Here is a 13,183-nt window from a genome sequence, read left to right on the forward strand (position 1 = left end):
CCGCAGCTGCAGCAATGCCAGATCATTAACCTGCTGGGCTGGGCTGAGGATCAAACCTATGTCCTGGAGCACCCAGGATGCTGCTGATCCTGTTGTGCCACGGCAGGAACTCCAAGACCCAGTTTTTCTCTCTTCCTTCCTTCCTTCCTTCCTTCCTTCCTTCCTTCCTTCCTCTCTCTCTCTCTCTCTCTCTTTCTTTCTTGGCATATGGAGGTTCCCAGGCTAGGGGTCCAATCGGAGCTGCAGCCATCCGCCTACGCCAGAGCCACAGCAATGCCAGATCTGAGCCATGTCTGCAACCTACACCACAGCTCACGGGAACGCCGGATCCTTAACCCACTGAGTAAGGCCAGGGATTGAACCTGCTCGTTCCTAGTTGGATTTGTTAACCACTGAGCCACGACAGGGACTTTGGTTTTCCAGTTTATGACAAGTCAGAGATAGCTTGGCATCCATCCCCTCTCCAGACTGAGCTTCTCAGGAAAACTGACTCTGTGAATGGCTACACTTAGTAAATAGTCTTTGAATGAATGAAGGAATGAGTTGAGCTAATGAATGAGTACATGCTACAAAGGAAACTCCAGCTGTCTAGGCAACAGATAATGTATTGGGGAAATAAAAATTAAAAAAAAAGAGTTTAAACAGACAAAAATCAAAAACTAAAAAACAAATAAACAAGTCTTAAATAAAAAAAAAAGAAAAAAAAAAAGAAAAAAAAAAGAAAGAATTGCTCCAGCTTCCTCTTATTCTCCACTAAGAGCATCTATTCCTTGCTCAGAGTCCCTATCTCTAGCCACAGCCAGAAGTCAGTTTTCCCCTCTGTCTGGTCTCCTTGGCTTGGTTTCTCTTTTGCCTGAATGTTGTTTTATAGTCCTTAACTCTCTATCCTGAAGCCTGAATGTAAGTGCCTCCCTTGCCACTCCTGAGGATACCAGCCACTCCTGGATATTGTGCTAACCAGGACCCCAGATCACTTGGGAGCAATGATGTGGTCCAGCAACCAACAAGTACCAACTCCACCTCCTCTTCCTCACCTCTGCAACACCTCTAAAATATCCCCCACATCTAGCCCAAGAAGAGCAAGTGAGCTCTAGATGAGATACCTCTGAGGCAGAGAGCAGAGGACATTCTTCTGTGGTCACTCCTGCGGCGGTGGCAATGGGACTATGCCCATGTGATGTCTTGTGTGAGAGTTTGGTATCAGAGAGCTCAGTCTCTGCAGGGAACCAACACACGAAAAAGTGCTTTGAATTTAGTTAGAGGAACACATCAATAACCAATTCTGTTGAGCTCCTCGGATGTGTGTGATGTTATCTAGACCCTGAAGAGCTTACTAAACAATAGTCACTGATTTTTCTGAAAAGAAAGATCTGAGAGTGCAACTTCCTCAGATTGATAGTCACACTTCATTGCATTTTGACTCTTTTCAACCCGCTTCAATACCCGCTCCTTGCCCCATCCAGCACCCACTGGGCACCCTCCCTCCGGCACTGGAATCTCTCGTCTCAGGAATTTTATTGGTTTCCTTCTGCTCCCACCACAGTCTCTCCATCCTCAAAGCTCACAAAATCATAATTAGTTCTTCAAAGCCTTGCTCTCACTGAACTTTCTCCAAGAAACCTTCCCAGATGTGCTCCTTGTCAACCCAACACCCCCGTCCTCCCACTGCCCGTGATGAACACAGACCCTGAATTGTTCTAGGAAAGTCCTGGTAACAAACACTCCCATCATCCCTGTAAAGAGCCTCATTTCTCAGACTGCAGGTCACAGCTGGAGAGGTACGGTTGCCATGTCCCTGGGCTTTTGTGCCTGTCATTAGGGAAAATGCTCTTAACAGTGTGTGTGCCATGGTCCCCTTTGACACACGAGCAAAGCCTATACACTCAGGATAATGTTTCTAAATGCATAAAATAAAACATACAGGGTTAAAAAAGAAACCAATTTTATTAAAATAAAGTCATCAGAAATGACAGTGCAGAGTTCCCTTTGCGGCTCAGTAGGTTAAGAACCCAACTAGTATTCATGAGGATGTGGATTCGATCCCAGGCCTTGTTCAGTGGGTTAAGGATCTGGTGTTGCTGCAAGCTCCGGTGTAGGTTACTGACGTGGCTTGGATCTCCCATTGCTGAAGGTATGGTGTAGGCTGCAGCTGCAGCTCTGATTTGACCCCTAGCCCAGAAACTTCCATATACCACAGGTGCAGCCCTAAAAAGAAAAAAAAATGAAAAAGGGTATTATATAATAAATGTGCTTCTTTATTAATGCATCAATTAATAAGATCTAACAGTAGCCCTATAGACTACTGACATTTCTAAGTGGCAATGATTGTAAATATGTTGAGATGTCTGAAACAATCGTAATGGGATACAAAATACCTGTGATTTCTTTTTTTTTTTGTCATTTATCTTTTTTAGGGCCACACCTGTGGCATACGGAGGTTCCCATGATAGGGGTCTAATCGGAGCTACGGCTGCCGGACACGGCCACAGCCACAGCCACAGCAACGCCAGATCCAAGCTGTGTCTACGACCTACACCACAGCTCACCACAACGCTGGATCCTTAACCCACTGAGCAAGGCCGGGGACTGAACCCACAACCTCAGGGTTCCTAGTCGGATCTGTTTCCGTTGCGCCACAAAGGAAACTCCAAAATACCTGTGATTTCTATCAGTGATGAAATCACAGGCACCACTAAGAGTACCATGATCTATGTTTGATTCCTAACTTAGTCATAAAAAAAAATGAGGTTTTAGTTAGGTTAAGTTAGTGAAAAGATAAGATATAGCTTTTTTTCCCATTGGCCTTCTGCCAGATTAAGAGCATCTTCGTTAGAGCATCTGTTCCCCTCACCACACTCTGAGGTCCCATGAGAGGGCCCAAGAGACCATTTCTACCCCAGTATTCTTGGGTCATCTAGCTTGGAGCCTGCACATAGGCGTCTCCACACTGGTTTGCAGAATTAAAAAGAAAAAAATTAGGAGTTCCCGTCGTGGCGCAGCGGTTAACGAATCCGACTAGGAACCATGAGGTTGTGGGTTCGATCCCTGCCCCTGCTCAGTGGGTTAACGATCCGGCGTTGCCGTGAGCTGTGGTGTAGGTTGCAGACGCGGCTCGGATCCCGAGTTGCTGTGGCTCTGGCGTAGGCCAACGGCTACAGCTCCGATTAGACCCCTAGCCTGGGAACCTCCATATGCCACGGAAGTGGCCCAAAAAAATAGCAAAAGGACAAAAAAAAAAAAAAAAAAAAAAAGAAAAAAATTAAGGAGTTTCTATCATGACTCAGCAGTAACAAACCCAACTAACATCCATGACGATGTGGGTTTGATTCCTGGCTTGCTTAGTGGGTTAAGGATCCAGCATTACTGTGAGCTGTGGTGTAGGTCGCAGTCGAGGCTTGGATCCCATGGTGCTGTGACTGTGATGTAGGCCAGCAACTGCAGCTCCGATTCAACCCCTAGCCTGGGAACCTCCATATCCCACAGGTGTGGTCCTAAAAAAATAAAATAAAATATAAATACAAAAATGAGAAGAATTGAGTACCTCCCAACTCTCCTAGGTGAGGAAACTTAATTCAGGTCTCCTCTGGATTTTGTTCCCAGATGCAATGTCCAGGAGAGGCTTTCCCCCCCTCCCCCAGTGGCTCCCGTTTCGCAGGCATTCGGTGGAAGGAGTTAGCCAACTCTGGGGACCCAGGCACGTCAGAGGAAATCTCAAGAGAAAGGATGGCAGCAAGTCGAGCTGGTTATACAGACACGATGAAAACAAAGCAGGAAAGGGAAATGACATCACTCGGTTTGTCAGCTTCGAGGACTAGGAACTGAAAACGCACTGCTTCTGGTGGAGTCAGCTGCTCCACCCATCCCCACCCTGCAGGGAGGTAGCAGGGGCTGCAGGCGGGTGAAGCTGCCAGCACTGCTGACCTGAGAACGGGAAAGGCTACCACCTGCCTACCCAGTGAGCTGAGGTCCTTCCTCCGGCGGAATCTTCATGGCTCCGTGTTTCCTTCCAAAGTGATGCACCTGGGCAGGAAGCCCAGATGCCAACAACTGTGACATCACCCAGACAGGGAAAACCCTAAACTGCCAACTCAGGACTTGCCTTGGGAAAAAAGGAGTGGCTGGGTTTTCTTCTTGGTTTCTAGAAAATTGTTTCCTGCCCAAAAATGGCTTGGTTAAGAAGCCGAGTTTATTTCATAAGACGGAATGCCTCTCTCTCCTCTGCCCAGCTTAGCTTTTCAACTACACAGGCACTGCGGTGATGCTGACCCCCAGCATGGAAACTGCATTTCTTAAAGTTAGCTTGGTGAGCTCAAGATATGTACCCCCATTTTTCCACCACAACCGCATCATCCCCCATTCATTCCATGTGAGCTCTGGCCGCGTGCCAAGCACTGCACTGCCTGTGAAAATCTCCCGGTTAGCGCACAGCAATTATCACGTCTCTCCCTCACTCTAAGAACTTACGTGGCTCCCTATTGCCTCAGGGTAAAAACAAGGAATTATAGCATCGAAAGGCCGAACTGAAAGAGACCTAAGAAATTATTTATTTCCCCCAATTCACAGAGGAGGAAACTGAGGCCCAGGTAAGGGAATGGGTTTCCCCAAGGCCACATGGTGGGGTGAAGGTGAGGCTAGAGCCAGACCAAAGGCTTCTAGACAACCAGTCCGAAATCACGTTTCTTGGCATGACATTCTTGCTCCTTGGTGATGCAGCCATATCTCCAACTCGATCTGCTCCTCTACACGAAATCCAGCTCTTGCCAAGACAGTTCACTGGCCTGTCTTCATACCTGTGGGTTTTGCTGCCCCAGTCATCTCTGTCCTGAATGCTCTTTGCTGGGCCCCACTCCTTCTACCTTCCCTTCTCCAGAGTCTTTGCCCATTTAAATTCCTCCTGTCCTTCAAGGCTCAGCTCAGGCCCTCCTCTGGGCACCTCAGCCAGTACCTTCTGCTCACTCAGTAGTGCTGACTTTCTCTGTGGTTCTGCAAACACACGCCTTATTCCTCCAATGAGGTTATAAGTGGCCTGGGGCCAGAGACCTCCTGAGGCATCACTATCCTCCCAGTGTCCAGCACAGTGTCTTACAGATAGTGGGCATTTAGTAAATATTGATGGAAAGAATGCCTCAGATACAAGGAGTCACAAGGAGTGATAAAAGTATATTTTCATGCTTAGAGGTTTGCATCATATATATATATATATATATATATATTTAAAATCCTCCTGACAAAACAGTGGGCCAGACAGGCAAAGTAGGGTGGTTTTTGGTTTTTTTTTTTTTTTTTTTTTTGCCTTTTTATGGCCGCTCACTCTTATGGCATATGGAAGTTCCCAGGTTGAATTAGAGCTGCAGCTGCCGGCCTACGTCATAGCCACAGCAACACCAGATCCAGGCCACGTCTGTGACCTACACCACAGCTCATGGCAATGCTGGATCCTTAACCCACTGAGCAAGGCCAGGGATCAAACCTGCATCCTCATGGATACTAGTTGGGTTTGTTAACCACTGAGCCATAGAGGGACTCCGCAAAATAGTTTTATCCTCCATTTTATTGATGAATCAGTGAATGCCTAAAATGTAAGGATGGGTCTTGGGTTATCCAAGGCCACCCTGAAAGTTGGTGCTGAGAAAGTAGGTATGAGAACAGGGTCTCCTGGCTCTCAGCCCCATGCGGTCCCTGGTCAACACCCTCTGTGCTGAGAAAGCTTCCCTCTTAGTCTCATTTTTCAGGGACCCTACTTACTGCAGAAGAATAGTTCATAATGAGCTAAACATGTCATGGAAGAGGAGATCCTGGTGTGGCTCAGGGTTAACGAATCCGACTAGGAACCATGAGGCTGCGGGTTTGATCCCTGGTCTTGCTCAGTGGGTTAAGGATCTGGCGTTGCCATGAGCTGTGGTGTAGGTTTCAGACAAGGCTCAGATCCTACATTGCTGTGTCTCTGGCGTAGCCAGCCGCTACAGCTCTGAATAGACCCCTAGCCTGGGAACCTCCGTATGCTGCAGGAGCAGCCTTAGAAAAGGCAAAAAGACAAAAAAAAAAAAAAAAAAAAAAAGTCATGGAAGAATACTTGATTGATTTTTAACTTCTGAGTCTTCCATTAGCTGGGTGACCTTGGGCAAGTTACTTAACCTCTCAAAACCATAGTCTCCCCATTTGTAGAATGAGGGCATTGGACTAGATGTACATGAAGTCCTTTCCGGCTCTAACAGTCTGGGAGGGATAGTCTATAATTAAATTAAAAAATTTTTTGCCAGGGAATAGAATTCCCTAAGCCAGAAGACTCACAAACCTTCTAGGTCCTATTCGAGAGGACATAAGAGGTGCCCACACATTAAATTATGAGATACACGCATTGCAGACCACTGTCTTCTCTAGAGGATCTGGGATTTTACCGACTGTCAGGGGCCAGCTTGCTATGGGCAGAGACTCACAATAAAACCCCGTGTCACATTTAGCCTTACGTGACAACTTGAGAGGGGTCATGTTACAGATAGTGTGGCAATAAATTGCAAGGATTTCCGGCAAATATTTGCAGCACTGAATCAACATGTTCTTAGAAAGATATGATTAAAATTAATGCTCTAAGAAAAAGTGAATTTCATTATATTGGGAAGTTTGAAAACCTTCTGATTTCAGAATGGTTGCAACAGTTCCTTGTTTGCTTCACAAACTCTGTAACTACACCCATCCTGTGCCTTGCCTGTGCATTGGGTCCTCAAGCAGCTGGCCACGATAGGATGAAATTATCCTAGTGATTCAGGAATCCTGGGAGGGATGGTGAAAATTGCTAGAGTGAGAAAGATTGTATTATTGTGGGTTCAGTGTGTTAGTTTTAGTACGTTCTCAGACAAATGAGATGGGTGGTCTGTTTTTTGTTTTTTGTTTTTCTTTTTCTTTTAACAGCTGCACTTGCAGCATACAGAAGTTCCCAGGTTAGGGGTTGAATTGGAGCTGCAGCTGATGGCCTATGCCACAGCCACGGCTACACCAGATCCAAGCCATATCTGCAACAGATGCTGCAGCCTGCAACAATACTGGATCCTTAACTCACTGAGCAAGGCCAGGGATTGAACCCTCTCTCTGAGACTATGCCGGGTACTTAATCTGCTATGCCACAATGGGAAATCCTTTTTTTTTTTTTTTTTTTTTTGGCCACAATGGTGGCATACAGAAGTTCCTGGGCCCAAGCCGCAGCAGTGACAATGGCAGATCCTTAACCTGCTGAACCACCAGGAAGTCTGGTGCTTTGCTCTCTTAACTAAACATCTTGTCAAATCTCTCCCTTGTACAAAGGATCAGAAGCAGAACTGGGAATCCTGTCCCCTGCCACATTCCTACCATTTTTCCTGGGCCCTCTTGTCCCAGAGGACACACAATTTAACCTAAAGAGTAATACATTCCAAATTAAGAGACCTAGGCTGACATCTCCTTTCTGCCATGGTCTCTTTGATCTTCGTGTTAACTTCCTAGGTCTTCATATCCTCACATCCGTAACAGTGGTAGAAAGAGATGCTATTTTTTGAGTAACTTCTGTCATTTACTGGCTGGGGGAACTTGGGAAAGCCCTTCAATCTCTAAGTTTCTTCATCAGAAAATTGGGTTAGGAGATCTGCCTCAATGAGATTTTTTATTCAACACATACTTATTCAAAGGTTACTATGAACTGGGCTTCATTCCAGGCATTTGTAATATAGTGGGAGATAAGAGAGACACAATTCTTTTTGTTCGTTTGTTTGTTTTTTGGTCTTTTTAGAGCTGTACCTGCAGCATATGGAGGCTCCCAGGCTAGGCGTTGAATCTGGAGCTGGAGCTGCCAGCGACACCACCACAGCCACAGCAATGCAGGATCCGAGCTGCATTTGCGACCTACATCACAGCTCACGGCAATGCCGGATCCTTAACCCACTCAGCGAGGACAGGGATTGAACCTGCGTCCTCATGGATTCATTTCCGCTGCACCAGATGGGAACTCCCACATGAGAATAAGCATATTATACATGTATTAGTATATACACAATATATGTTTTATATATTATGATTATAATGTGTAATTCATTATAATTATGACTATAATGAATATTTAAGCCCAGGTATTAGGCTTAGGATACTCTCTAATAATTATTATAATAATACTTATTAGGTTAAACCATATGACAAGGCCATTATCAGACCAGTCTTGACCTACACTTTTGGAAATTGCATCTGTTCAACTTAGCAATATTTTGACTGTCTTTGATACCTCTCTCCTTAACCTGCATATTTAATCAGTCTCTGAATATTTAAAAAATGCGTTTAAATTCTCTCAAGTCCAACTACATCTCTCTCTGCTGCTGCTGCTCCTAGTTCAGGTCACAGTTAAATCTCTCCCTGACTATTGCAATGGCTGGCTTCCCCATCTGGGTCCTCCCTGCTTTGGGTTGATTTTCTAGGGTGCCTCTCTGATCACATGCTCCCTGTGGAAAGCCCTCATAGCTCCTTGCTTTTGGATAAAGTACCAATTTCTTAACATGACCAGTCCTACTTCTGACCTCCACAGAAGTAGCGTTCACAGCGTATCTTTCACTTGCATGTCCCCTTCGTCCTATTTCACTCTAATTTTAGGCCATCTGGCCATTACTGATGGGTTTCTTTTTCTTTCGTTTTTTTCCCCTTTTTCAGCTACCCCTGAGGCAGAGGGAATTTCCCAGGCCAGGGATTGAATCCAAGCCTCAGCTGCAAACTACGCCACAGCTACAGCCACCCCGGATCCTTAACCCACTGCACCAGGCCTGGGATTAAGCCAGCACTGCCACAGAAACCAGCTGGATCACCTAACCCACTGTGCACAATGGGTGTCTGTGTCTCCATGTTTAGGTTCAGCTAAGCCTGAGATCCTGTGGTTTTAGGATGTACAGAGAAGGAATTTTTAAATTAACATGTGCATTCAATAGGCGCCAAGTTTTGGTGTTTTTTTTTTTTTAATTTATTTTAATTTTTTAGTTTTTTTTAATTTTATGGTGAACCCTCAGCATATGGAAGTTCCTAGGCCGGGGATAGAATCCAGACTGCAGCTGTGACCACATGGCAGCTGCGGCAATGTCAGATCCTTTTTACCCACTATACCAGCCAGGGATTGAACCCACACCCTCACAGTGACCCAAGATGCTGCAGTCAGAGTCTTAACCCACTGCACCATAGTGGGAACTCTGGCACCAAGTATTAAATGAGCAACTACTAGGAGGTGTTGCGTGTTGGGACCACAAAGTTGAACAAGGATCTCTTGTGGGTTACAGATAGGTAACCAAACACTGCAATTCACTGTGAAAAGTACAAAAAAAGGTATATAAAGAGGAGGTTCAAAGAGGTGGGGGATCAAATTTGCCTCGGTAAATGGGGGTGTAGAGAGAGAGAAGTTAGGGTGAGGCAAAAGAGGTTTTTTTTTTTTTTTTTTTTTTTTTTTTTAAATAGGTAAGTTGCATTGGTGTCTGTGCAGAATATGGAATGGATCTATTTGAAAATAATAAAGTATTTTGATAGAGGAAACAGAAAGACTTGGTTATTAAAGTAAAAAGTAAAATTGGGGTTGCGCGAGAATAATTGTTTACTTAATCATCACGGGTAACTTAGAACAAAAGCGCTGAGTTCTTGGTTAACAGAAGGGAAGCGCTTATATTTTCTGAAAGTCTGGGATTCCAAATATTCTTGTCAGATCATGTTTCTCAATTTTACTTTAATCGCAGTTATGACTGAGAAATTGTTTACTTAGCATGAATGATGGAACAACAGGCACGAGCTCAAGAGACAGTTAGATTCGATATTCACACATATTTTCACCATATGTCACACATTACAATGAAAGGTTATGGTCTTCCTTCTCGAGGAACTTTGGGAAGACATTAAAAGGAGGGTTCTGATCAAAAGGTAGAAGAGCAAAGCATCCTAATGACACTGAAAGTCCAAATGGGAAAAGATCTTCTACCTTATCTAGTCTATTGCTCTCATTTTACTGATATGTACATTGAAATCCAGAAAGATGAAATAATACGCCAGTCATCCTGCAAACTCTGGAATCCCTCGACTCAAGCACAGGATTTGAGTGTGAGATACTGAGGAGGAAAAAAAGTTGCAAAGGAATTTATTATACTCTCTCTCATCTTAATAGTTTTCAAAGCATTGCCTGAGGTTAATTGCAGGTGCCTTGATTTAGTCTTGTCTGGATGTGTGGTCTGCCTGATGGATTAGTCCCTGTCTACGAAAATCTTCCAGTGCCATTAGAGACAAAAGGCTAAGATGCATGAAAACATTAGATTCCCTTGTGTGTCAAAGAAAAAGCTGCTACTGGAAGTCAGAGAAGGGAGGGATGGCTTTGGACCAGAGTAGGTCAGGAATAATGAATTGGGGTGCACTCTTAATGGTAAATGGAGGGAAAGTAGAGAAGCCCTTGTTGGAAAGGAATGGTGAGAATAGCAGAGGCAATGGAGAAACAGCAGGGGTGAGCCCACGGTGTCTGGGGCTGGGGAGAAAGCTGGTTTTAGGTGAACTGGATTTAGAGGAGGGGGCAAAATCACCTCCTGGAATTCTCTTCTGGTTTTGTAATTCTGTGATTTTTTTTCTGTCCCCATGACCTTTTTTCCCTTCCTTCTGGAAGAGAGCCAGAAGGAGGCATCCTTTAACCAATAACCATAACCAGCAATCTCCAGAGACATGCTTCTTAGAGGAGGAAGGTGTTGAGGTAATCCAGCCTGCGATTAAACTGCCTTAGGCTAAGAGGAAGTGCAATGCCACCAGAGAAATTCCAAGGGAGTTTCAGCCTCACCTGTGGAAGCTGACTTCCTTCTTTCATGGGACATATATATACACACAGTGGGAAGCCTGCTCGTTTGAGATACTCCTAGAAGACCAGAAGCAGCAGTGCTTCCTGAACTCAGGTAAGAGAACTCCCTACCTGCTACACCGTTCACACACTTCTGGGGATCAGCCCAGTTCTCCCAGTCGTTTACTCAGGGGTGTTCAGGGTCATGTCTAAAGGATCCCTTTCCATTAGGACAAGATATTCTGGAGGATGGGGAATTATCATGTTTATTTTTGTACTCCAGTACCTAGCATGATATTCAAGACGGGGGGTACTCAATAAATGATAAATTGTTGAATATGAGATATATTTACCATACACCCACTATGTTCAAGGCAACTCACATCATTCTCTATTTCAAATGAATCGATCACTCTACTGGGTGCTTGGTGTATAAATCATTCATCATTTTATTTACATGTCAAAACAAATTTCTGGGGTAAGTTTAAGTCTCACCATCTGGGGGCTAAGAAAACAAAACTCCGAGAGGTGAGCAGGCTTGTCCAAGATCACATAGATGGAGAGTGACTAATTCAGGCAGATTTACCCGTGACTTTTCTAGTTTAAAAAGTGAAAGTCCTACATCTTGGATTGCACCCCCCACCCCAAGTCCTGGGAAAACTGGGATAACCTACATCGATGGGGACTTGTAGAGCAGGCGTTTGGACTTAATTCTCAAACCCAGAGGTCTGATACTCTTGGGCTTGGCTTTCTACATGTGCAGCATTCCAGGTCGACACCAATGTAAAGTATACCTAGCCTATTACCTGGCATGTAGGAAAAAAAACAGTAAGCGGTAACGATTATTAATGTATGCTGTGCCAATCCATACTGAAGCTTAAGACAAAGGGGAAAGATCCACGTATCGATCGATTGATCGATCGATCTACCTATCTATCTATCTATTTATATATTGTTTTTATTATTTTATGTATGTTATATGTTTTTATTATTTTATTTAATAAAATAGTATGTTCTATTATTTTATATAATAAAACAATATGTTTTTATTATTTTGTATAATAAAATAATACACGTTTTTATTATTTTCTATATGTTATGTGTTTTTATTATTTTATGTATGTTACTATATATGTTTTTATTATTTTATGTATGTTACTTTTTCCAGGACTTTAAAGTAGTTGAAAATCATTAAAAAAAGGAAAAGCATCTGTATTGCAACTCATATTATTGTTAATTTTAAATATGTTATTTATGTCTCAAACAGAACTGATTATAATTTTACTTTCTGGGTTATAAGGGAAGAAAACTCATCACTAATATTTTCGTTAATTTTGACACCACATTGAATTATTATTTATCTTGATTTTTGTCCCCTTAAATTTTGTACCTGAGTACTTCACTCTCTTCTTCCTACTCTCAGCTCATTATCATTTGATCTTAAAACCCAGCAGATACTATAAAGTGACCTTTTACAGAGCAAGCCTCTCCCCAAGAAGAAATGAGTTCTCTTCTACCTTTCTTCGCCTCCTTTCGGGATCACTTAAGTGATCTTTCATCTGAATTAGGCTAGGAAAGTGCATACTCTTGGATTAGTCCTATGTGTGCTTGACTACAGTCTTCCTGCAGAGGGCACTGTGGAGTCCAGACACCTCAAGAGGGTGGGGAAGAGTTGGGTGGAATCAGGCTGATTGCCCATGAGAACTTGCCTTTCCCTGGCAGATGGATTGTTATGAAACCAGTGACTTTCTATTTGCCTTTGGGGCTGAAATAAATTTGTAATCCCCAAATAACCAATCTGATCTTAGACAAATGCCAAATATAGCTAAGCTCCTCTGCTCTGGGGATGGCCAGATAATCCAGACATTTGCCCTAAATGGCTCAGCCACAGTTTCTATGAGGTTGTGTTTTCCCCCAGTCCCCTGAGAGTCCAGGGGGACCAGAAGCGGGAGCTGCATTGGCATTCTGGAAGGGAAGACTGTATACGTCAATTCCCCAAAACAAGTTTTGACATTTTCCCCGAAATGTCATCCTCTATCTACTCACTGCAAGTGCCTGCTGCTTCAGGTTTTACGTGCTGGGCAATGACAATGAGGTTGGGATGGGGACAGAATAAAGGAGCCAGGGGCTATAGCACCAGCTCATACTTGGTCCCTGAACAAGCATTTGAAGGCTTCTCTTCCAGAAGGCTCAGCAGCATTTCATAGTAAGTTAGATGAATGGGCCAGACAGTCTGAAGCCAGATAAAGCTATTAGGTTTCACCAGGAGACACTGGGGATGAGGGGGTTGTGGGGGGAGGCACTCCTTGGTGACTGGATTGGTTTCTTAAGGCCTGAAAATGGGAAATCATTAAGTCATGCTCTTTCCTTTGAATTCCTAGCTCT

This window comes from Sus scrofa, chromosome 9 (assembly GCF_000003025.6).
Source record: "Sus scrofa isolate TJ Tabasco breed Duroc chromosome 9, Sscrofa11.1, whole genome shotgun sequence".
NCBI lineage: Eukaryota > Metazoa > Chordata > Mammalia > Artiodactyla > Suidae > Sus > Sus scrofa.